The 21,274-nt window shown below is 38.2% G+C and overlaps 9 non-coding genes across 9 annotated transcripts; all 9 read right to left on the reverse strand.

The window, feature by feature from the left end:
• Window positions 1-1,975: 1,975 nt before the first annotated feature.
• Window positions 1,976-2,048, reverse strand: TRNAT-UGU (transfer RNA threonine (anticodon UGU)). The gene has a single exon. It is a non-coding gene; the product is annotated as a tRNA-Thr (tRNA).
• Window positions 2,049-4,096: 2,048 nt separating this feature from the next.
• TRNAT-UGU (transfer RNA threonine (anticodon UGU)) lies at window positions 4,097-4,169 on the reverse strand. Its single transcript has one exon. It is a non-coding gene; the product is annotated as a tRNA-Thr (tRNA).
• A 303-nt stretch (window positions 4,170-4,472) lies between these two features.
• TRNAT-UGU (transfer RNA threonine (anticodon UGU)) lies at window positions 4,473-4,545 on the reverse strand. The gene has a single exon. It is a non-coding gene; the product is annotated as a tRNA-Thr (tRNA).
• A 1,209-nt stretch (window positions 4,546-5,754) lies between these two features.
• On the reverse strand, window positions 5,755-5,827 carry TRNAT-UGU (transfer RNA threonine (anticodon UGU)). The gene has a single exon. It is a non-coding gene; the product is annotated as a tRNA-Thr (tRNA).
• A 303-nt stretch (window positions 5,828-6,130) lies between these two features.
• On the reverse strand, window positions 6,131-6,203 carry TRNAT-UGU (transfer RNA threonine (anticodon UGU)). Its single transcript has one exon. It is a non-coding gene; the product is annotated as a tRNA-Thr (tRNA).
• Window positions 6,204-8,688: 2,485 nt separating this feature from the next.
• On the reverse strand, window positions 8,689-8,761 carry TRNAT-UGU (transfer RNA threonine (anticodon UGU)). The gene has a single exon. It is a non-coding gene; the product is annotated as a tRNA-Thr (tRNA).
• A 5,578-nt stretch (window positions 8,762-14,339) lies between these two features.
• TRNAT-UGU (transfer RNA threonine (anticodon UGU)) lies at window positions 14,340-14,412 on the reverse strand. Its single transcript has one exon. It is a non-coding gene; the product is annotated as a tRNA-Thr (tRNA).
• A 3,087-nt stretch (window positions 14,413-17,499) lies between these two features.
• Window positions 17,500-17,572, reverse strand: TRNAT-UGU (transfer RNA threonine (anticodon UGU)). Its single transcript has one exon. It is a non-coding gene; the product is annotated as a tRNA-Thr (tRNA).
• Window positions 17,573-18,168: 596 nt separating this feature from the next.
• On the reverse strand, window positions 18,169-18,241 carry TRNAT-UGU (transfer RNA threonine (anticodon UGU)). Its single transcript has one exon. It is a non-coding gene; the product is annotated as a tRNA-Thr (tRNA).
• Between the last annotated feature and the right edge of the window lie 3,033 nt (window positions 18,242-21,274).

Below are 21,274 nucleotides of genomic sequence, written 5' to 3' on the forward strand. Positions count from 1 at the left end.
TATTTTTTTTTCCACACAAATTGTACTTTAGTTATAGATATACAGGTGCTGGTATATGTCACTGTCAAACAACACCCCAATGTGTGTTCAGCAACATCTCCTGAGTACAGCGATACCCCACATGCATGGGTTTGTCAGATTGTTTGGCTGGTAAAAGGCTACTTTTGGGGCATGCGTAATTCAGGTGGTCATTTGGTCATTGTGCCTCCCTCTCCTCTTTGGAATATCTTTGAAGCCGGTTAACTCAATTTAACCCATTCAAACCATATATTTTTGAAAACTAGACACCCCAGGGTATTCCAAATGCTGTTATTTTAACCCTTTCCATGCACCAATTATAGAACTACACTTTGTCAAACTTTGTAATAGTAATTTTTTTTTTTTTTTTCACACAAATTGTACTTTAGTTATAGATATACAGGTCCTGGTATATGCCACTGTCAAACAACACGCCAATGTGTGTTCAGGAACATCTCCTGAGTGCAGTGATACCCGACATGCATGGGTTTGTCGGGTTGTTTCAGATTTAAAATGCCACATTTGGGAAGTGCGCTTTTTTTCTCCATTTTGGTCAGTCTGTACCTATGCCCTATATTTGAGCTAGGCCACTCCAATTTACCCCATCAGCCATTTTTTTTATATATTAGACACCCCTTGGGTATTTGAAGTGCTTTTATTTTAACTCTTTGTTGAGATTTTTGAGAATTTTTAGCACTTGCTCAAAATAATAAACTTTATTTTTTAATTTTATTTTATTTTTTTAATACTTTTTTTATATTTTTTTTTACACATTTTGCTGGTACTGGATGGTTCATCTAGTGACATCACTGCATAATTATTTTTAAATGTTAGCACATTTTTTTTTAATTTTTTTTTCCATTTTTTATTTTTTTTTATTTTTTTTTAATATTTTACTAATCACATAGTGATTAGAAAGCTGGGCTCCATTGACTTGCATGGTTGAATGCAGTACCTGTATTCAACCAGCAAGTGGAGCCAGTTCTCTAGAGGGTCTGGAGACCCTCTAGCGAACTTTTTCGTCTTTATTGTTTTATTTCCCGGGCCGCCGCCATCTTGCTTGATGGCGAAGATCACCGGCAGCGGCGGCTGTGACCGCTCTCCGGAGCGGTCACAGCCCACCCAGAGGTAAGTGTTTGGTGTCGCTGGATGCCTCCTGATCGAGGCATTCCAGCGACACCATTTAAGTTTAGGAGGCGATCGTTGATCGCCTCCTAAACGCTTTTAAAACGGGCGTCCGCCGCCATACAATGTATGGCGGCTGTTGACGCCCCGGGGAGGGGCCAGACATGGCCCCCGATGCCGATCTCGGCCTTGCTGAATGCCTCGACATCGAGGCATTGCAGCAAGGCCGTTTAAGCGAAGAAAGTGATCCTTGATCACTTTCTAAGCTTATTTAATTTTTTGACGGTTCAGGACCGTCAAAGGTCATTTAGTGACCTTCTTGTTATGACGGTCCTGAACCGGCAAAGGTCGCGAAGGGGTTAAACTAGCCATTTAGTGTTATGGTACTTTTATACAAAGTTCTAGTGAAGAATAGTGGGCTTTTGAGAGTCCCACTCAATAGTTTGTGATCTCAAGAAAATGCACTTGCAAAGGCTCCAGTGAGATTTGAACACACGACCCCTGGATTACAAGACCTGAGCTATGAAGCCAAGTCTTGTAAGAAGCGTGCACGGATTTTTTTTATTTTTTTGTTGTTGATATGTTGCATGTTTACAATGACTAAAATAATATCTTTTATTTATTAAGCACCAACAAATTATGCAGCTCTGTACAAGTTAAATGGGACAGTTAACATACATAACAAATATACATTCACATCAGGAGATGAGAACCCTGTCCCTAAACGAGCCATTTGGTGTTATGGTACTTTTATACAAAGTTCTAGTTAGGAATAGTGGGCTTTTGAGAGTCCCACTCAATAGCTTGTGATCTCAAGAAAATGCACTTGCAAAGGCTCCAGTGAGTTTTGAACACACGACCCCTGGTTTACAAGACCAGTGCTCTAACCCCTGAGCTATGAAGCCAAGTCTTGTAAAACCCTGTCCCTAAACTAGCCATTTAGTGTTAGACCATAGAATGCTCTCAAGAAAATGCACTTGCAAAGGCTCCAGTGAGATTTGAAATCACGACCCCTGGTTTACAAGACCTGAGCTATGAAGCCAAGTCTTGTAAGACGCGTCCACGGATTTTTTTTATTTTTTTGTTGTTGATATGTTGCATGTTTTCAATGACTAAAAAAATATCTTTTATTTATTAAGCACCAACAACTAAACTAGCCATTTAGTGTTATGGTACTTTTATACAAAGTTCTAGTGAGGAATAGTGGGCTTTTGAGAGTCCCACTCAATAGCTTGTGATCTCAAGAAAATGCACTTGCAAAGGCTCCAGTGAGACTTGAACTCACGACCCCTGGTTTACAAGACCCCTGGTTTACAAGACCTGAGCTATGAAGCCAAGTCTTGTAAGAATCGTCCACGGATTTTTTTTATTTTTTTGTTGTTGATATGTTGCATGTTTACAATGACTAAAATAATATCTTTTATTTATTAAGCACCAACAAATTATGCAGCTCTTTACAAGTTAAATGGGACAGTTAACATACATAACAAATATACATTCACATCAGGAGATGAGAACCCTGTCCCTAAACTAGCCATTTGGTGTTATGGTACTTTTATACAAAGTTCTAGTGAGGAATAGTGGGCTTTTGAGAGTCCCACTCAATAGCTTGTGATCTCAAGAAAATGCACTTGCAAAGGTTCCAGTGAGACTTGAACTCACGACCCCTGGTTTAAACTAGCCATTTAGTGTTATGGTACTTTTATACAAAGTTCTAGTGAGGAATAGTGGGCTTTTGAGAGTCCCACTCAATAGCTTGTGATCTCAAGAAAACACACTTGCAAAGGCTCCAGTGAGATTTGAACACACGATCCCTGGTTTACAAGACCAGTGCTCTAACCCCTGAGCTATGAAGACAAGTCTTTTAAGAAGTGTCCACGGATGTTTTTTTATTTTTTTGTTGTTGATATGTTGCATGTTTACAATGACTAAAATAATATCTTTTATTTATTAAGCACCAACAAATATGCAGCTCTGTACAAGTTAAATGTGACAGTTAACATACATAACAAATATACATTCACATCAGGAGATGAGAACCCTGTCCCTAAACTAGCCATTTAGTGTTATGGTACTTTTATACAAAGTTCTAGTGAGGAATAGTGGGCTTTTGAGAGTCCCACTCAATAGCTTGTGATCTCAAGAAAATGCACTTGCAAAGGCTCCAGTGAGATTTGAACACACGACCCCTGGTTTACAAGACCATTGCTCTAACACCTGAGATATGAAGCCAAGTCTAGTAGGAAGCGTCCACGGAATTTTTTTATTTTTTTGTTGTTGATATGTTGCATGTTTACAATGACTAAAATAATATCTTTTATTTATTAAGCACCAACAAATTATGCAGCTCCGTACAAGTTAAATGGGACAGTTAACATACATAACAAATATACATTCACATTAGGAGATGAGAACCCTGTCCCTAAACTAGCCATTTAGTGTTATGGTACTTTTATACAAAGTTCTAGTGAGGAATGGTGGGCTTTTGTGATCTCAAGAAAATGCACTTGCAAAGGCTCCAGTGAGATTTGAACTCACGACCCCTGGTTTACAAGACCCCTGGTTTACAAGACCTGAGCTATGAAGCCAAGTCTTGTAAGACGCGTCCACGGATTTTTGTTATTTTTTTGCTGTTGATATGTTGCATGTTTACAATGACTAAAATAATATCTTTTATTTATTAAGCACCAACAACTAAACTAGCCATTTAGTGTTATGGAACTTTTATACAAAGTTCTAGTGAGGAATAGTGGGCTTCTGAGAGTCCCACTCAATAGCTTGTGATCTCAAGAAAACGCACTTGCAAAGGTTCCAGTGAGATTTGAACTCACGACCCCTGGTTTAAACTAGCCATTTGGTGTTATGGTACTTTTATACAAAGTTCTAGTGAGGAATAGTGGGCTTTTGAGAGTCCCACTCAATAGCTTGTGATCTCAAGAAAATGCACTTGCAAAGGCTCCAGTGAGACTTGAACTCACGACCCCTGGTTTACAAGACCAGTGCTCTAACCCCTGAGATATGAAGCCAAGTCTTGTAGGAAGCGTCCACGGAATTTTTTTATTTTTTTGTTGTTGATATGTTGCATGTTTACAATGACTAAAATAATATCTTTTATTTATTAAGCACCAACAAATTATGCAGCTCTGTACAAGTTGAATGGGACAGTTAACATACATAACAACTATACACACGCATCAGGAGATGAGAACCCTGTCCCTAAACTAGCCATTTTAGTGTTATGGTACTTTTATACAAAGTTCTAGTGAGGAATGGTGGGCTTTTGAGAGTCCCACTCAATAGCTTGTGATCTGAAGAAAACGCACTTGCAATGGCTCCAGTGAGATTTGAACACACGACCCCTGGTTTACAAAACCAGTGCTCTAACCCCTGAGCTATGAAGCCAAGTCTTGTAAGAAGCGTCCATTTAGTGTGATGGTACTTTTATACAAAGTTCTAGTGAGGAATAGTGGGCTTTTGAGAGTCCCACTCAATAGCTTGTGATCTCAAGAAAATGCACTCGCAAAGGTTCCAGTGAGATTTGAACTCACGACCCCTGGTTTAAACTAGCCATTTAGTGTTATGGTACTTTTATACAAAGTTCTAGTGAGGAATAGTGGGCTTTTGAGAGTCCCACTCAATAGCTTGTGATCTCAAGAAAATGCACTCGCAAAGGTTCCAGTGAGATTTGAACTCACGACCCCTGGTTTAAACTAGCCATTTAGTGTTATGGTACTTTTATACAAAGTTCTAGTGAGGAATAGTGGGCTTTTGAGAGTCCCACTCAATAGCTTGTGATCTCAAGAAAATGCACTTGCAAAGACTCCAGTGAGATTTCAACACACGACCCCTGGTTTACAAGACCATTGCTCTAACACCTGAGATATGAAGCCAAGTCTAGTAGGAAGCGTCCACGGAATTTTTTTATTTTTTTGTTGTTGATATGTTGCATGTTTACAATGACTAAAATAATATCTTTTATTTATTAAGCACCAACAAATTATGCAGCTCTGTACAAGTTAAATGGGACAGTTAACATACATAACAAATATACATTCACATTAGGAGATGAGAACCCTGTCCCTAAACTAGCCATTTAGTGTTATGGTACTTTTATACAAAGTTCTAGTGAGGAATGGTGGGCTTTTGTGATCTCAAGAAAACGCACTTGCAAAGGCTCCAGTGAGATTTGAACTCACGACCCCTGGTTTACAAGACCCCTGGTTTACAAGACCTGAGCTATGAAGCCAAGTCTTGTAAGACGCGTCCACGGATTTTTGTTATTTTTTTGCTGTTGATATGTTGCATGTTTACAATGACTAAAATAATATCTTTTATTTATTAAGCACCAACAACTAAACTAGCCATTTAGTGTTATGGTACTTTTATACAAAGTTCTAGTGAGGAATAGTGGGCTTTTGAGAGTCCCACTCAATAGCTTGTGATCTCAAGAAAACGCACTCGCAAAGGTTCCAGTGAGATTTGAACTCACGACCCCTGGTTTAAACTAGCCATTTGGTGTTATGGTACTTTTATACAAAGTTCTAGTGAGGAATAGTGGGCTTTTGAGAGTCCCACTCAATAGCTTGTGATCTCAAGAAAATGCACTTGCAAAGGCTCCAGTGAGACTTGAACTCACGACCCCTGGTTTACAAGACCAGTGCTCTAACCCCTGAGATATGAAGCCAAGTCTTGTAGGAAGCGTCCACGGAATTTTTTTATTTTTTTGTTGTTGATATGTTGCATGTTTATAATGACTAAAATAATATCTTTTATTTATTAAGCACCAACAAATTATGCAGCTCTGTACAAGTTGAATGGGACAGTTAACATACATAACAACTATACACACGCATCAGGAGATGAGAACCCTGTCCCTAAACTAGCCATTTTAGTGTTATGGTACTTTTATACAAAGTTCTAGTGAGGAATGGTGGGCTTTTGAGAGTCCCACTCAATAGCTTGTGATCTGAAGAAAATGCACTTGCAATGGCTCCAGTGAGATTTGAACACACGACCCCTGGTTTACAAAACCAGTGCTCTAACCCCTGAGCTATGAAGCCAAGTCTTGTAAGAAGCGTCCATTTAGTGTGATGGTACTTTTATACAAAGTTCTAGTGAGGAATAGTGGGCTTTTGAGAGTCCCACTCAATAGCTTGTGATCTCAAGAAAATGCACTCGCAAAGGTTCCAGTGAGATTTGAACTCACGACCCCTGGTTTAAACTAGCCATTTAGTGTTATGGTACTTTTATACAAAGTTCTAGTGAGGAATAGTGGGCTTTTGAGAGTCCCACTCAATAGCTTGTGATCTCAAGAAAATGCACTTGCAAAGGCTCCAGTGAGACTTGAACTCACGACCCCTGGTTTACAAGACCCCTGGTTTACAAGACCTGAGCTATGAAGCCAAGTCTTGTAAGACGCGTCCACGGATTTTTTTAATTTTTTTGTTGTTGATATGTTGCATGTTTACAATGACTAAAAAAATATCTTTTATTTATTAAGCACCAACAACTAAACTAGCCATTTAGTGTTATGGTACTTTTATACAAAGTTCTAGTGAGGAATAGTGGGCTTTTGAGAGTCCCACTCAATAGCTTGTGATCTCAAGAAAATGCACTTGCAAAGGCTCCAGTGAGACTTGAACTCACGACCCCTGGTTTACAGGACCCCTGGTTTACAAGACCTGAGCTATGAAGCCAAGTCTTGTAAGAATCGTCCACGGATTTTTTTTATTTTTTTGTTGTTGATATGTTGCATGTTTACAATGACTAAAATAATATCTTTTATTTATTAAGCACCAACAAATTATGCAGCTCTGTACAAGTTAAATGGGACAGTTAACATACATAACAAATATACATTCACATCAGGAGATGAGAACCCTGTCCCTAAACTAGCCATTTGGTGTTATGGTACTTTTATACAAAGTTCTAGTGAGGAATAGTGGGCTTTTGAGAGTCCCACTCAATAGCTTGTGATCTCAAGAAAATGCACTTGCAAAGGTTCCTGTGAGACTTGAACTCACGACCCCTGGTTTAAACTAGCCATTTAGTGTTATGGTACTTTTATACAAAGTTCTAGTGAGGAATAGTGGGCTTTTGAGAGTCCCACTCAATAGCTTGTGATCTCAAGAAAATGCACTTGCAAAGGCTCCAGTGAGATTTGAACACACGATCCCTGGTTTACAAGACCATTGCTCTAACACCTGAGATATGAAGCCAAGTCTAGTAGGAACCGTCCACGGAATTTTTTTATTTTTTTGTTGTTGATATGTTGCATGTTTACAATGACTAAAATAATATCTTTTATTTATTAAGCACCAACAAATTATGCAGCTCTGTACAAGTTAAATGGGACAGTTAACATACATAACAAATATACATTCACATTAGGAGATGAGAACCCTGTCCCTAAACTAGCCATTTAGTGTTATGGTACTTTTATACAAAGTTCTAGTGAGGAATGGTGGGCTTTTGTGATCTCAAGAAAATGCACTTGCAAAGGCTCCAGTGAGATTTGAACTCACGACCCCTGGTTTACAAGACCCCTGGTTTACAAGACCTGAGCTATGAAGCCAAGTCTTGTAAGAAGCGTCCACGGATTTTTTTTATTTTTTTGTTGTTGATATGTTGCATGTTTACAATGACTAAAATAATATCTTTTATTTATTAAGCACCAACAAATTATGCAGCTCTGTACAAGTTAAATGGGACAGTTAACATACATAACAAATATACATTCACATCAGGAGATGAGAACCCTGTCCCTAAACTAGCCATTTGGTGTTATGGTACTTTTATACAAAGTTCTAGTGAGGAATAGTGGGCTTTTGAGAGTCCCACTCAATAGCTTGTGATCTGAAGAAAACGCACTTGCAAAGGCTCCAGTGAGATTTGAACACACGACCCCTGGTTTACAAGACCATTGCTCTAACCCCTGAGATATGAAGCCAAGCCTTGTAGGAAGCGTCCACGGAATTTTTTTATTTTTTTGTTGTTGATATGTTGCATGTTTACAATGACTAAAATAATATCTTTTATTTATTAAGCACCAACAAATTATGCAACTCTGTACAAGTTAAATGGGACAGTTAACATTCATAACAAATATACATTCACATTAGGAGATGAGAACCCTGTCCCTAAACTAGCCATTTAGTGTTATGGTACTTTTATACAAAGTTCTAGTGAGGAATAGTGGGCTTTTGAGAGTCCCACTCAATAGCTTGTGATCTCAAGAAAACGCACTCGCAAAGGTTCCAGTGAGATTTGAACTCACGACCCCTGGTTTAAACTAGCCATTTAGTGTTATGGTACTTTTATACAAAGTTCTAGTGAGGAATAGTGGGCTTTTGAGAGTCCCACTCAATAGCTTGTGATCTCAAGAAAATGCACTTGCAAAGGTTCCAGTGAGACTTGAACTCACGACCCCTGGTTTAAACTAGCCATTTAGTGTTATGGTACTTTTATACAAAGTTCTAGTGAGGAATAGTGGGCTTTTGAGAGTCCCACTCAATAGCTTGTGATCTCAAGAAAATGCACTTGCAAAGGCTCCAGTGAGATTTGAACACACGACCCCTGGTTTACATGACCAGTGCTCTAACCCCTGAGCTATGAAGCCAAGTCTTGTAGGAAGTGTCCACTCATTTTTTTTATTTTTTTGTTGTTGATATGTTGCATATTTACAATGACTAAAATAATATCTTTTATTTATTAAGCACCAACAAATTATACAGCTCTGTCCAAGTTGAATGGGACAGTTAACATACATAACAAATATACACACGCATCAGGAGATGAGAACCCTGTCCCTAAACTAGCCATTTAGTGTTATGGTACTTTTATACAAAGTTCTAGTGAGGAATAGTGGGCTTTTGAGAGTCCCACTCAATAGCTTGTGATCTCAAGAAAACGCACTCGCAAAGGTTCCAGTGAGATTTGAACTCACGACCCCTGGTTTAACCCCTTAAGGACCGGGCTCATTTTTCGTTTTGTACCCTGTGGGACCGAGGCTGTTTTGACACTTTTGTGGTGCTTGTGTTCAGCTGTAATTTTCTCCTCACCCATTTAGTGTACCCACATAAGTTATATATTGTTTTTTTCAGGACAAGATGGGCTTTCTTCAGATACCATTATTTTGATCGTATCATCTTATTTACTATAAAAAAAATAAAAAAAACATGGTGAAAAATTGAAAAAAAAACACATTTTATGACTTTTATTTGAAAAATCTTTTACTCACCTAAAAAAGCAAGTAAAAAAACTAGCTAAATAGATTCTACTACTTGTCCTGAGTTTAGAAATACCCAATGTTTTTATGTTTTTTTGCTGTTTTTTGTAAGTTATAGGGCAATAAGTACAAGCAGCGTTTTATGATTTCCAAATCTTTTTTAACAAATCTGGTCAGTCTGCCTCCATCTCCTCTTTGGAACATCTTTGAAGCCGGTTAACTCAATTTAACCCATTCAAACCATATATTTTTGAAAACTAGACACCCCAGGGTATTCCAAATGCTGTTATTTTAACCCTTTCCATGCACCAATTATACAACTACACTTTGTCAAACTTTGTAATAGTAATTTTTTTTATTTTTTTTTCCACACAAATTGTACTTTAGTTATAGATATACAGGTGCTGGTATATGTCACTGTCAAACAACACCCCAATGTGTGTTCAGCAACATCTCCTGAGTACAGCGATACCCCACATGCATGGGTTTGTCAGATTGTTTGGCTGGTAAAAGGCTACTTTTGGGGCATGCGTAATTCAGGTGGTCATTTGGTCATTGTGCCTCCCTCTCCTCTTTGGAATATCTTTGAAGCCGGTTAACTCAATTTAACCCATTCAAACCATATATTTTTGAAAACTAGACACCCCAGGGTATTCCAAATGCTGTTATTTTAACCCTTTCCATGCACCAATTATAGAACTACACTTTGTCAAACTTTGTAATAGTAATTTTTTTTTTTTTTTTCACACAAATTGTACTTTAGTTATAGATATACAGGTCCTGGTATATGCCACTGTCAAACAACACGCCAATGTGTGTTCAGGAACATCTCCTGAGTGCAGTGATACCCGACATGCATGGGTTTGTCGGGTTGTTTCAGATTTAAAATGCCACATTTGGGAAGTGCGCTTTTTTTCTCCATTTTGGTCAGTCTGTACCTATGCCCTATATTTGAGCTAGGCCACTCCAATTTACCCCATCAGCCATTTTTTTTATATATTAGACACCCCTTGGGTATTTGAAGTGCTTTTATTTTAACTCTTTGTTGAGATTTTTGAGAATTTTTAGCACTTGCTCAAAATAATAAACTTTATTTTTTAATTTTATTTTATTTTTTTAATACTTTTTTTATATTTTTTTTTACACATTTTGCTGGTACTGGATGGTTCATCTAGTGACATCACTGCATAATTATTTTTAAATGTTAGCACATTTTTTTTTAATTTTTTTTTCCATTTTTTATTTTTTTTTATTTTTTTTTAATATTTTACTAATCACATAGTGATTAGAAAGCTGGGCTCCATTGACTTGCATGGTTGAATGCAGTACCTGTATTCAACCAGCAAGTGGAGCCAGTTCTCTAGAGGGTCTGGAGACCCTCTAGCGAACTTTTTCGTCTTTATTGTTTTATTTCCCGGGCCGCCGCCATCTTGCTTGATGGCGAAGATCACCGGCAGCGGCGGCTGTGACCGCTCTCCGGAGCGGTCACAGCCCACCCAGAGGTAAGTGTTTGGTGTCGCTGGATGCCTCCTGATCGAGGCATTCCAGCGACACCATTTAAGTTTAGGAGGCGATCGTTGATCGCCTCCTAAACGCTTTTAAAACGGGCGTCCGCCGCCATACAATGTATGGCGGCTGTTGACGCCCCGGGGAGGGGCCAGACATGGCCCCCGATGCCGATCTCGGCCTTGCTGAATGCCTCGACATCGAGGCATTGCAGCAAGGCCGTTTAAGCGAAGAAAGTGATCCTTGATCACTTTCTAAGCTTATTTAATTTTTTGACGGTTCAGGACCGTCAAAGGTCATTTAGTGACCTTCTTGTTATGACGGTCCTGAACCGGCAAAGGTCGCGAAGGGGTTAAACTAGCCATTTAGTGTTATGGTACTTTTATACAAAGTTCTAGTGAAGAATAGTGGGCTTTTGAGAGTCCCACTCAATAGTTTGTGATCTCAAGAAAATGCACTTGCAAAGGCTCCAGTGAGATTTGAACACACGACCCCTGGATTACAAGACCTGAGCTATGAAGCCAAGTCTTGTAAGAAGCGTGCACGGATTTTTTTTATTTTTTTGTTGTTGATATGTTGCATGTTTACAATGACTAAAATAATATCTTTTATTTATTAAGCACCAACAAATTATGCAGCTCTGTACAAGTTAAATGGGACAGTTAACATACATAACAAATATACATTCACATCAGGAGATGAGAACCCTGTCCCTAAACTAGCCATTTGGTGTTATGGTACTTTTATACAAAGTTCTAGTTAGGAATAGCGGGCTTTTGAGAGTCCCACTCAATAGCTTGTGATCTCAAGAAAACGCACTTGCAAAGGCTCCAGTGAGTTTTGAACACACGACCCCTGGTTTACAAGACCAGTGCTCTAACCCCTGAGATATGAAGCCAAGTCTTGTAAGAAGCGTGCACGGATTTTTTTTATTTTTTTGTTGGTGATATGTTGCATGTTTACAATGACTAAAATAATATCTTTTATTTATTAAGCACCAACAAATTATGCAGCTCTGTACAAGTTGAATGGGACAGTTAACATACATAACAAATATACACACACATCAGGAGATGAGAACCCTGTCCCTAAACTAGCCATTTAGTGTTATGGTACTTTTATACAAAGTTCTAGTGAGGAATGGTGGGCTTTTGTGATCTCAAGAAAATGCACTTGCAAAGGCTCCAGTGAGATTTGAACTCACGACCCCTGGTTTACAAGACCCCTGGTTTACAAGACCTGAGCTATGAAGCCAAATCTTGTAAGACGCGTCCACGGATTTTTGTTATTTTTTTGCTGTTGATATGTTGCATGTTTACAATGACTAAAATAATATCTTTTATTTATTAAGCACCAACAACTAAACTAGCCATTTAGTGTTATGGTACTTTTATACAAAGTTCTAGTGAGGAATAGTGGGCTTTTGAGAGTCCCACTCAATAGCTTGTGATCTCAAGAAAACGCACTCGCAAAGGTTCCAGTGAGATTTGAACTCACGACCCCTGGTTTAAACTAGCCATTTAGTGTTATGGTACTTTTATACAAAGTTCTAGTGAGGAATAGGGGGCTTTTGAGAGTCCCACTCAATAGCTTGTGATCTCAAGAAAATGCACTTGCAAAGGCTCCAGTGAGATTTGAACTCACGACCCCTGGTTTACAAGACCCCTGGTTTACAAGACCTGAGTTATGAAGCCAAGTCTTGTAAGACGCGTCCACAGATTTTTTTTATTTTTTTGTTGTTGATATGTTGCATGTTTACAATGACTAAAATAATATCTTTTATTTATTAAGCACCAACAACTAAACTAGCCATTTAGTGTTATGGTACTTTTATACAAAGTTGTAGTGAGGAATAGTGGGCTTTTGAGAGTCCCACTCAATAGCTTGTGATCTCAAGAAAACGCACTCGCAAAGGTTCCAGTGAGATTTGAACTCATGAACCCTGGTTTACAAGACCCCTGGTTTACAAGACCTGAGCTATGAAGCCAAGTCTTGTAAGAAGCATCCACGGATTTTTTTTATTTTTTTGTTGTTGATATGTTGCATGTTTACAATGACTAAAATAATATCTTTTATTTATTAAGCACCAACAACTAAACTAGCCATTTAGTGTTATGGTACTTTTATACAAAGTTCTAGTGAGGAATAGTGGGCTTTTGAGAGTCCCACTCAATAGCTTGTGATCTCAAGAAAATGCACTCGCAAAGGTTCCAGTGAGATTTGAACTCACGACCCCTGGTTTAAACTAGCCATTTAGTGTTATGGTACTTTTATGCAAAGTTATAGTGAGGAATAGTGGGCTTTTGAGAGTCCAACTCAATAGCTTGTGATCTCAAGAAAATGCACTTGCAAAGGCTCCAGTGAGATTTGAACTCACGACCCCTGGTTTACAAGACCTGAGCTATGAAGCCAAGTCTTGTAAGAAGCGTCCACGGATTTTTTTTATTTTTTTGTTGTTGATATGTTGCATGTTTACAATGACTAAAATAATATCTTTTATTTATTAAGCACCAACAAATTATGCAGCTCTGTACAAGTTAAATGGGACAGTTAACATACATAACAAATATACATTCACATCAGGAGATGAGAACCCTGTCCCTAAACTAGCCATTTGGTGTTATGGTACTTTTATACAAAGTTCTAGTGAGGAATAGTGGGCTTTTGAGAGTCCCACTCAATAGCTTGTGATCTGAAGAAAATGCACTTGCAAAGGCTCCAGTGAGATTTGAACACACGACCCCTGGTTTACAAGACCATTGCTCTAACCTCTGAGATATGAATCCAAGTCTTGTAAGAAGCGTCCACGGAATTTTTTTATTTTTTTGTTGTTGATATGTTGCATGTTTACAATGACTAAAATAATATATTTTATTTATTAAGCACCAACAAATTATGCAGCTCTGTACAAGTTGAATGGGACAGTTAACATACATAACAAATATACACATGCATCAGGAGATGAGAACCCTGTCCCTAAACTAGCCATTTAGTGTTATGGTACTTTTATACAAAGTTCTAGTGAGGAATAGTGGGCTTTTGAGAGTCCCACTCAATAGCTTGTGATCTCAAGAAAATGCACTTGCAAAGGCTCCAGTGAGATTTGAACACACGACCCCTGGTTTACAAGACCATTGTTCTAACCCCTGAGATATGAAGCAAAGTCTTGCAGGAAGCGTCCACGGAATTTTTTTATTTTTTTGTTGTTGATATGTTGCATGTTTATAATGACTAAAATAATATCTTTTATTTATTAAGCACCAACAAATTATGCAGCTCTGTACAAGTTGAATGGGACAGTTAACATACATAACAAATATACACACGCATCAGGAGATGAGAACCCTGTCCCTAAACTAGCCATTTAGTGTTATGGCACTTTTATACAAAGTTCTAGTGAGGAATAGTGGGCTTTTGAGAGTCCGACTCAATAGCTTGTGATCTCAAGAAAACGCACTTGCAAAGGCTCCAGTGAGATTTGAACTCACAACCCCTGGTTTACAAGACCAGTGCTCTAACCCCTGAGCTATGAAGCCAAGTCTTGTAAGAGCCCTGTCCCTAAACTAGCCATTTAGTGTTATGGTACTTTTATACAAAGTTCTAGTGAGGAATAGTGGGCTTTTGAGAGTCCCACTCAATAGCTTGTGATCTCAAGAAAATGCACTTGCAAAGGCTCCAGTGAGATTTGAAATCACGACCCCTGGTTTACAAGACCTGAGCTATGAAGCCAAGTCTTGTAAGACGCGTCCACGGATTTTTTTAATTTTTTTGTTGTTGATATGTTGCATGTTTACAATGACTAAAAAAATATCTTTTATTTATTAAGCACCAACAACTAAACTAGCCATTTAGTGTTATGGTACTTTTATACAAAGTTCTAGTGAGGAATAGTGGGCTTTTGAGAGTCCCACTCAATAGCTTGTGATCTCAAGAAAATGCACTTGCAAAGGCTCCAGTGAGACTTGAACACACGACCCCTGGTTTACAGGACCCCTGGTTTACAAGACCTGAGCTATGAAGCCAAGTCTTGTAAGAATCGTCCACGGATTTTTTTTATTTTTTTGTTGTTGATATGTTGCATGTTTACAATGACTAAAATAATATCTTTTATTTATTAAGCACCAACAAATTATGCAGCTCTGTACAAGTTAAATGGGACAGTTAACATACATAACAAATATACATTCACATCAGGAGATGAGAACCCTGTCCCTAAACTAGCCATTTGGTGTTATGGTACTTTTATACAAAGTTCTAGTGAGGAATAGTGGGCTTTTGAGAGTCCCACTCAATAGCTTGTGATCTCAAGAAAATGCACTTGCAAAGGTTCCTGTGAGACTTGAACTCACGACCCCTGGTTTAAACTAGCCATTTAGTGTTATGGTACTTTTATACAAAGTTCTAGTGAGGAATAGTGGGCTTTTGAGAGTCCCACTCAATAGCTTGTGATCTCAAGAAAACACACTTGCAAAGGTTCCAATGAGATTTGAACACACGATCCCTGGTTTACAAGACCAGTGCTCTAACCCCTGAGCTATGAAGACAAGTCTTTAAAGAAGTGTCCACGGATGTTTTTTAATTTTTTTGTTGTTGATATGTTGCATGTTTACAATGACTAAAATAATATCTTTTATTTATTAAGCACCAACAAATATGCAGCTCTGTACAAGTTAAATGTGACAGTTAACATACATAACAAATATACATTCACATCAGGAGATGAGAACCCTGTCCCTAAACTAGCCATTTAGTGTTATGGTACTTTTATACAAAGTTCTAGTGAGGAATAGTGGGCTTTTGAGAGTCCCACTCAATAGCTTGTGATCTCAAGAAAATGCACTTGCAAAGGCTCCAGTGAGATTTGAAATCACGACCCCTGGTTTACAAGACCTGAGCTATGAAGCCAAGTCTTGTAAGACGCGTCCACGGATTTTTTTAATTTTTTTGTTGTTGATATGTTGCATGTTTACAATGACTAAAAAAATATCTTTTATTTATTAAGCACCAACAACTAAACTAGCCATTTAGTGTTATGGTACTTTTATACAAAGTTCTAGTGAGGAATAGTGGGCTTTTGAGAGTCCCACTCAATAGCTTGTGATCTCAAGAAAATGCACTTGCAAAGGCTCCAGTGAGACTTGAACTCACGACCCCTGGTTTACAGGACCCCTGGTTTACAAGACCTGAGCTATGAAGCCAAGTCTTGTAAGAATCGTCCACGGATTTTTTTTATTTTTTTGTTGTTGATATGTTGCATGTTTACAATGACTAAAATAATATCTTTTATTTATTAAGCACCAACAAATTATGCAGCTCTGTACAAGTTAAATGGGACAGTTAACATACATAACAAATATACATTCACATCAGGAGATGAGAACCCTGTCCCTAAACTAGCCATTTGGTGTTATGGTACTTTTATACAAAGTTCTAGTGAGGAATAGTGGGCTTTTGAGAGTCCCACTCAATAGCTTGTGATCTCAAGAAAATGCACTTGCAAAGGCTCCAGTGAGATTTGAACACACGATCCCTGGTTTACAAGACCATTGCTCTAACACCTGAGATATGAAGCCAAGTCTAGTAGGAACCGTCCACGGAATTTTTTTATTTTTTTTGTTGTTGATATGTTGCATGTTTACAATGACTAAAATAATATCTTTTATTTATTAAGCACCAACAAATTATGCAGCTCTGTACAAGTTAAATGGGACAGTTAACATACATAACAAATATACATTCACATTAGGAGATGAGAACCCTGTCCCTAAACTAGCCATTTAGTGTTATGGTACTTTTATACAAAGTTCTAGTGAGGAATGGTGGGCTTTTGTGATCTCAAGAAAATGCACTTGCAAAGGCTCCAGTGAGATTTGAACTCACGACCCCTGGTTTACAAGACCCCTGGTTTACAAGACCCCTGGTTTACAAGACCTGAGCTATGAAGCCAAGTCTTGTAAGAAGCGTCCACGGATTTTTTTTATTTTTTTGTTGTTGATATGTTGCATGTTTACAATGACTAAAATAATATCTTTTATTTATTAAGCACCAACAAATTATGCAGCTCTGTACAAGTTAAATGGGACAGTTAACATACATAACAAATATACATTCACATCAGGAGATGAGAACCCTGTCCCTAAACTAGCCATTTGGTGTTATGGTACTTTTATACAAAGTTCTAGTGAGGAATAGTGGGCTTTTGAGAGTCCCACTCAATAGCTTGTGATCTGAAGAAAACGCACTTGCAAAGGCTCCAGTGAGATTTGAACACACGACCCCTGGTTTACAAGACCATTGCTCTAACCCCTGAGATATGAAGCCAAGCCTTGTAGGAAGCGTCCACGGAATTTTTTTATTTTTTTGTTGTTGATATGTTGCATGTTTACAATGACTAAAATAATATCTTTTATTTATTAAGCACCAACAAATTATGCAACTCTGTACAAGTTAAATGGGACAGTTAACATTCATAACAAATATACATTCACATTAGGAGATGAGAACCCTGTCCCTAAACTAGCCATTTAGTGTTATGGTACTTTTATACAAAGTTCTAGTGAGGAATAGTGGGCTTTTGAGAGTCCCACTCAATAGCTTGTGATCTCAAGAAAATACACTTGCAATGGCTCCAGTGAGATTTGAACACACGACCCCTGGTTTACAAGACCATTGCTCTAACCCCTGAGATATGAAGCCAAGTCTTGTAGGAAGCATCCACGGAATTTTTTTATTTTTTTGTTGTTGATATGTTGCATGTTTATAATGACTAAAATAATATCTTTTATTTATTAAGCACCAACAAATTATGCAGCTCTGTACAAGTTGAATGGGACAGTTAACATACATAACAAATATACACACGCATCAGGAGATGAGAACCCTGTCCCTAAACTAGCCATTTAGTGTTATGGTACTTTTATACAAAGTTCTAGTGAGGAATAGTGGGCTTTTGAGAGTCCCACTCAATAGCTTGTGATCTCAAGAAAACGCACTCGCAAAGGTTCCAGTGAGATTTGAACTCACGTCCCCTGGTTTAAACTAGCCATTTAGTGTTATGGTACTTTTATACAAAGTTCTAGTGAGGAATAGTGGGCTTTTGAGAGTCCCACTCAATAGCTTGTGATCTGAAGAAAATGCACTTGCAAAGGTTCCAGTGAGACTTGAACTCACGACCCCTGGTTTAAACTAGCCATTTAGTGTTATGGTACTTTTATACAAAGTTCTAGTGAGGAATAGTGGGCTTTTGAGAGTCCCACTCAATAGCTTGTGATCTCAAGAAAATGCACTTGCAAAGGCTCCAGTGAGATTTGAACACACGACCCCTGGTTTACATGACCAGTGCTCTAACCCCTGAGCTATGAAGCCAAGTCTTGTAGGAAGTGTCCACTCATTTTTTTTATTTTTTTGTTGTTGATATGTTGCATATTTACAATGACTAAAATAATATCTTTTATTTATTAAGCACCAACAAATTATACAGCTCTGTCCAAGTTGAATGGGACAGTTAACATACATAACAAATATACACACGCATCAGGAGATGAGAACCCTGTCCCTAAACTAGCCATTTAGTGTTATGGTACTTTTATACAAAGTTCTAGTGAGGAATAGTGGGCTTTTGAGAGTCCCACTCAATAGCTTGTGATCTCAAGAAAACGCACTCGCAAAGGTTCCAGTGAGATTTGAACTCACGACCCCTGGTTTAACCCCTTAAGGACCGGGCTCATTTTTCGTTTTGTACCCTGTGGGACCGAGGCTGTTTTGACACTTTTGTGGTGCTTGTGTTCAGCTGTAATTTTCTCCTCACCCATTTAGTGTACCCACATAAGTTATATATTGTTTTTTTCAGGACAAGATGGGCTTTCTTCAGATACCATTATTTTGATCGTATCATCTTATTTACTATAAAAAAAATAAAAAAAACATGGTGAAAAATTGAAAAAAAAACACATTTTATGACTTTTATTTGAAAAATCTTTTACTCACCTAAAAAAGCAAGTAAAAAAACTAGCTAAATAGATTCTACTACTTGTCCTGAGTTTAGAAATACCCAATGTTTTTATGTTTTTTTGCTGTTTTTTGTAAGTTATAGGGCAATAAGTACAAGCAGCGTTTTATGATTTCCAAATCTTTTTTAACAAATCTGGTCAGTCTGCCTCCATCTCCTCTTTGGAACATCTTTGAAGCCGGTTAACTCAATTTAACCCATTCAAACCATATATTTTTGAAAACTAGACACCCCAGGGTATTCCAAATGCTGTTATTTTAACCCTTTCCATGCACCAATTATACAACTACACTTTGTCAAACTTTGTAATAGTAATTTTTTTTATTTTTTTTTCCACACAAATTGTACTTTAGTTATAGATATACAGGTGCTGGTATATGTCACTGTCAAACAACACCCCAATGTGTGTTCAGCAACATCTCCTGAGTACAGCGATACCCCACATGCATGGGTTTGTCAGATTGTTTGGCTGGTAAAAGGCTACTTTTGGGGCATGCGTAATTCAGGTGGTCATTTGGTCATTGTGCCTCCCTCTCCTCTTTGGAATATCTTTGAAGCCGGTTAACTCAATTTAACCCATTCAAACCATATATTTTTGAAAACTAGACACCCCAGGGTATTCCAAATGCTGTTATTTTAACCCTTTCCATGCACCAATTATAGAACTACACTTTGTCAAACTTTGTAATAGTAATTTTTTTTTTTTTTTCACACAAATTGTACTTTAGTTATAGATATACAGGTCCTGGTATATGCCACTGTCAAACAACACGCCAATGTGTGTTCAGGAACATCTCCTGAGTGCAGTGATACCCGACATGCATGGGTTTGTCGGGTTGTTTCAGATTTAAAATGCCACATTTGGGAAGTGCGCTTTTTTTCTCCATTTTGGTCAGTCTGTACCTATGCCCTATATTTGAGCTAGGCCACTCCAATTTACCCCATCAGCCATTTTTTTTATATATTAGACACCCCTTGGGTATTTGAAGTGCTTTTATTTTAACTCTTTGTTGAGATTTTTGAGAATTTTTAGCACTTGCTCAAAATAATAAACTTTATTTTTTAATTTTATTTTATTTTTTTAATACTTTTTTTATATTTTTTTTTACACATTTTGCTGGTACTGGATGGTTCATCTAGTGACATCACTGCATAATTATTTTTAAATGTTAGCACATTTTTTTTTAATTTTTTTTTCCATTTTTTATTTTTTTTTATTTTTTTTTAATATTTTACTAATCACATAGTGATTAGAAAGCTGGGCTCCATTGACTTGCATGGTTGAATGCAGTACCTGTATTCAACCAGCAAGTGGAGCCAGTTCTCTAGAGGGTCTGGAGACCCTCTAGCGAACTTTTTCGTCTTTATTGTTTTATTTCCCGGGCCGCCGCCATCTTGCTTGATGGCGAAGATCACCGGCAGCGGCGGCTGTGACCGCTCTCCGGAGCGGTCACAGCCCACCCAGAGGTAAGTGTTTGGTGTCGCTGGATGCCTCCTGATCGAGGCATTCCAGCGACACCATTTAAGTTTAGGAGGCGATCGTTGATCGCCTCCTAAACGCTTTTAAAACGGGCGTCCGCCGCCATACAATGTATGGCGGCTGTTGACGCCCCGGGGAGGGGCCAGACATGGCCCCCGATGCCGATCTCGGCCTTGCTGAATGCCTCGACATCGAGGCATTGCAGCAAGGCCGTTTAAGAGAAGAAAGTGATCCTTGATCACTTTCTAAGCTTATTTAATTTTTTGACGGTTCAGGACCGTCAAAGGTCATTTAGTGACCTTCTTGTTATGACGGTCCTGAACCGGCAAAGGTCGCGAAGGGGTTAAACTAGCCATTTAGTGTTATGGTACTTTTATACAAAGTTCTAGTGAAGAATAGTGGGCTTTTGAGAGTCCCACTCAATAGTTTGTGATCTCAAGAAAATGCACTTGCAAAGGCTCCAGTGAGATTTGAACACACGACCCCTGGATTACAAGACCTGAGCTATGAAGCCAAGTCTTGTAAGAAGCGTGCACGGATTTTTTTTATTTTTTTGTTGTTGATATGTTGCATGTTTACAATGACTAAAATAATATCTTTTATTTATTAAGCACCAACAAATTATGCAGCTCTGTACAAGTTAAATGGGACAGTTAACATACATAACAAATATACATTCACATCAGGAGATGAGAACCCTGTCCCTAAACCAGCCATTTGGTGTTATGGTACTTTTATACAAAGTTCTAGTTAGGAATAGTGGGCTTTTGAGAGTCCCACTCAATAGCTTGTGATCTCAAGAAAACGCACTTGCAAAGGCTCCAGTGAGTTTTGAACACACGACCCCTGGTTTACAAGACCAGTGCTCTAACCCCTGAGATATGAAGCCAAGTCTTGTAAGAAGCGTGCA

Source organism: Sceloporus occidentalis, unplaced genomic scaffold, assembly GCF_023333645.1.
Source record: "Sceloporus occidentalis isolate IW3139 unplaced genomic scaffold, rSceOcc1.0.p SCAF_18, whole genome shotgun sequence".
Classification (NCBI taxonomy): domain Eukaryota; kingdom Metazoa; phylum Chordata; class Lepidosauria; order Squamata; family Phrynosomatidae; genus Sceloporus; species Sceloporus occidentalis.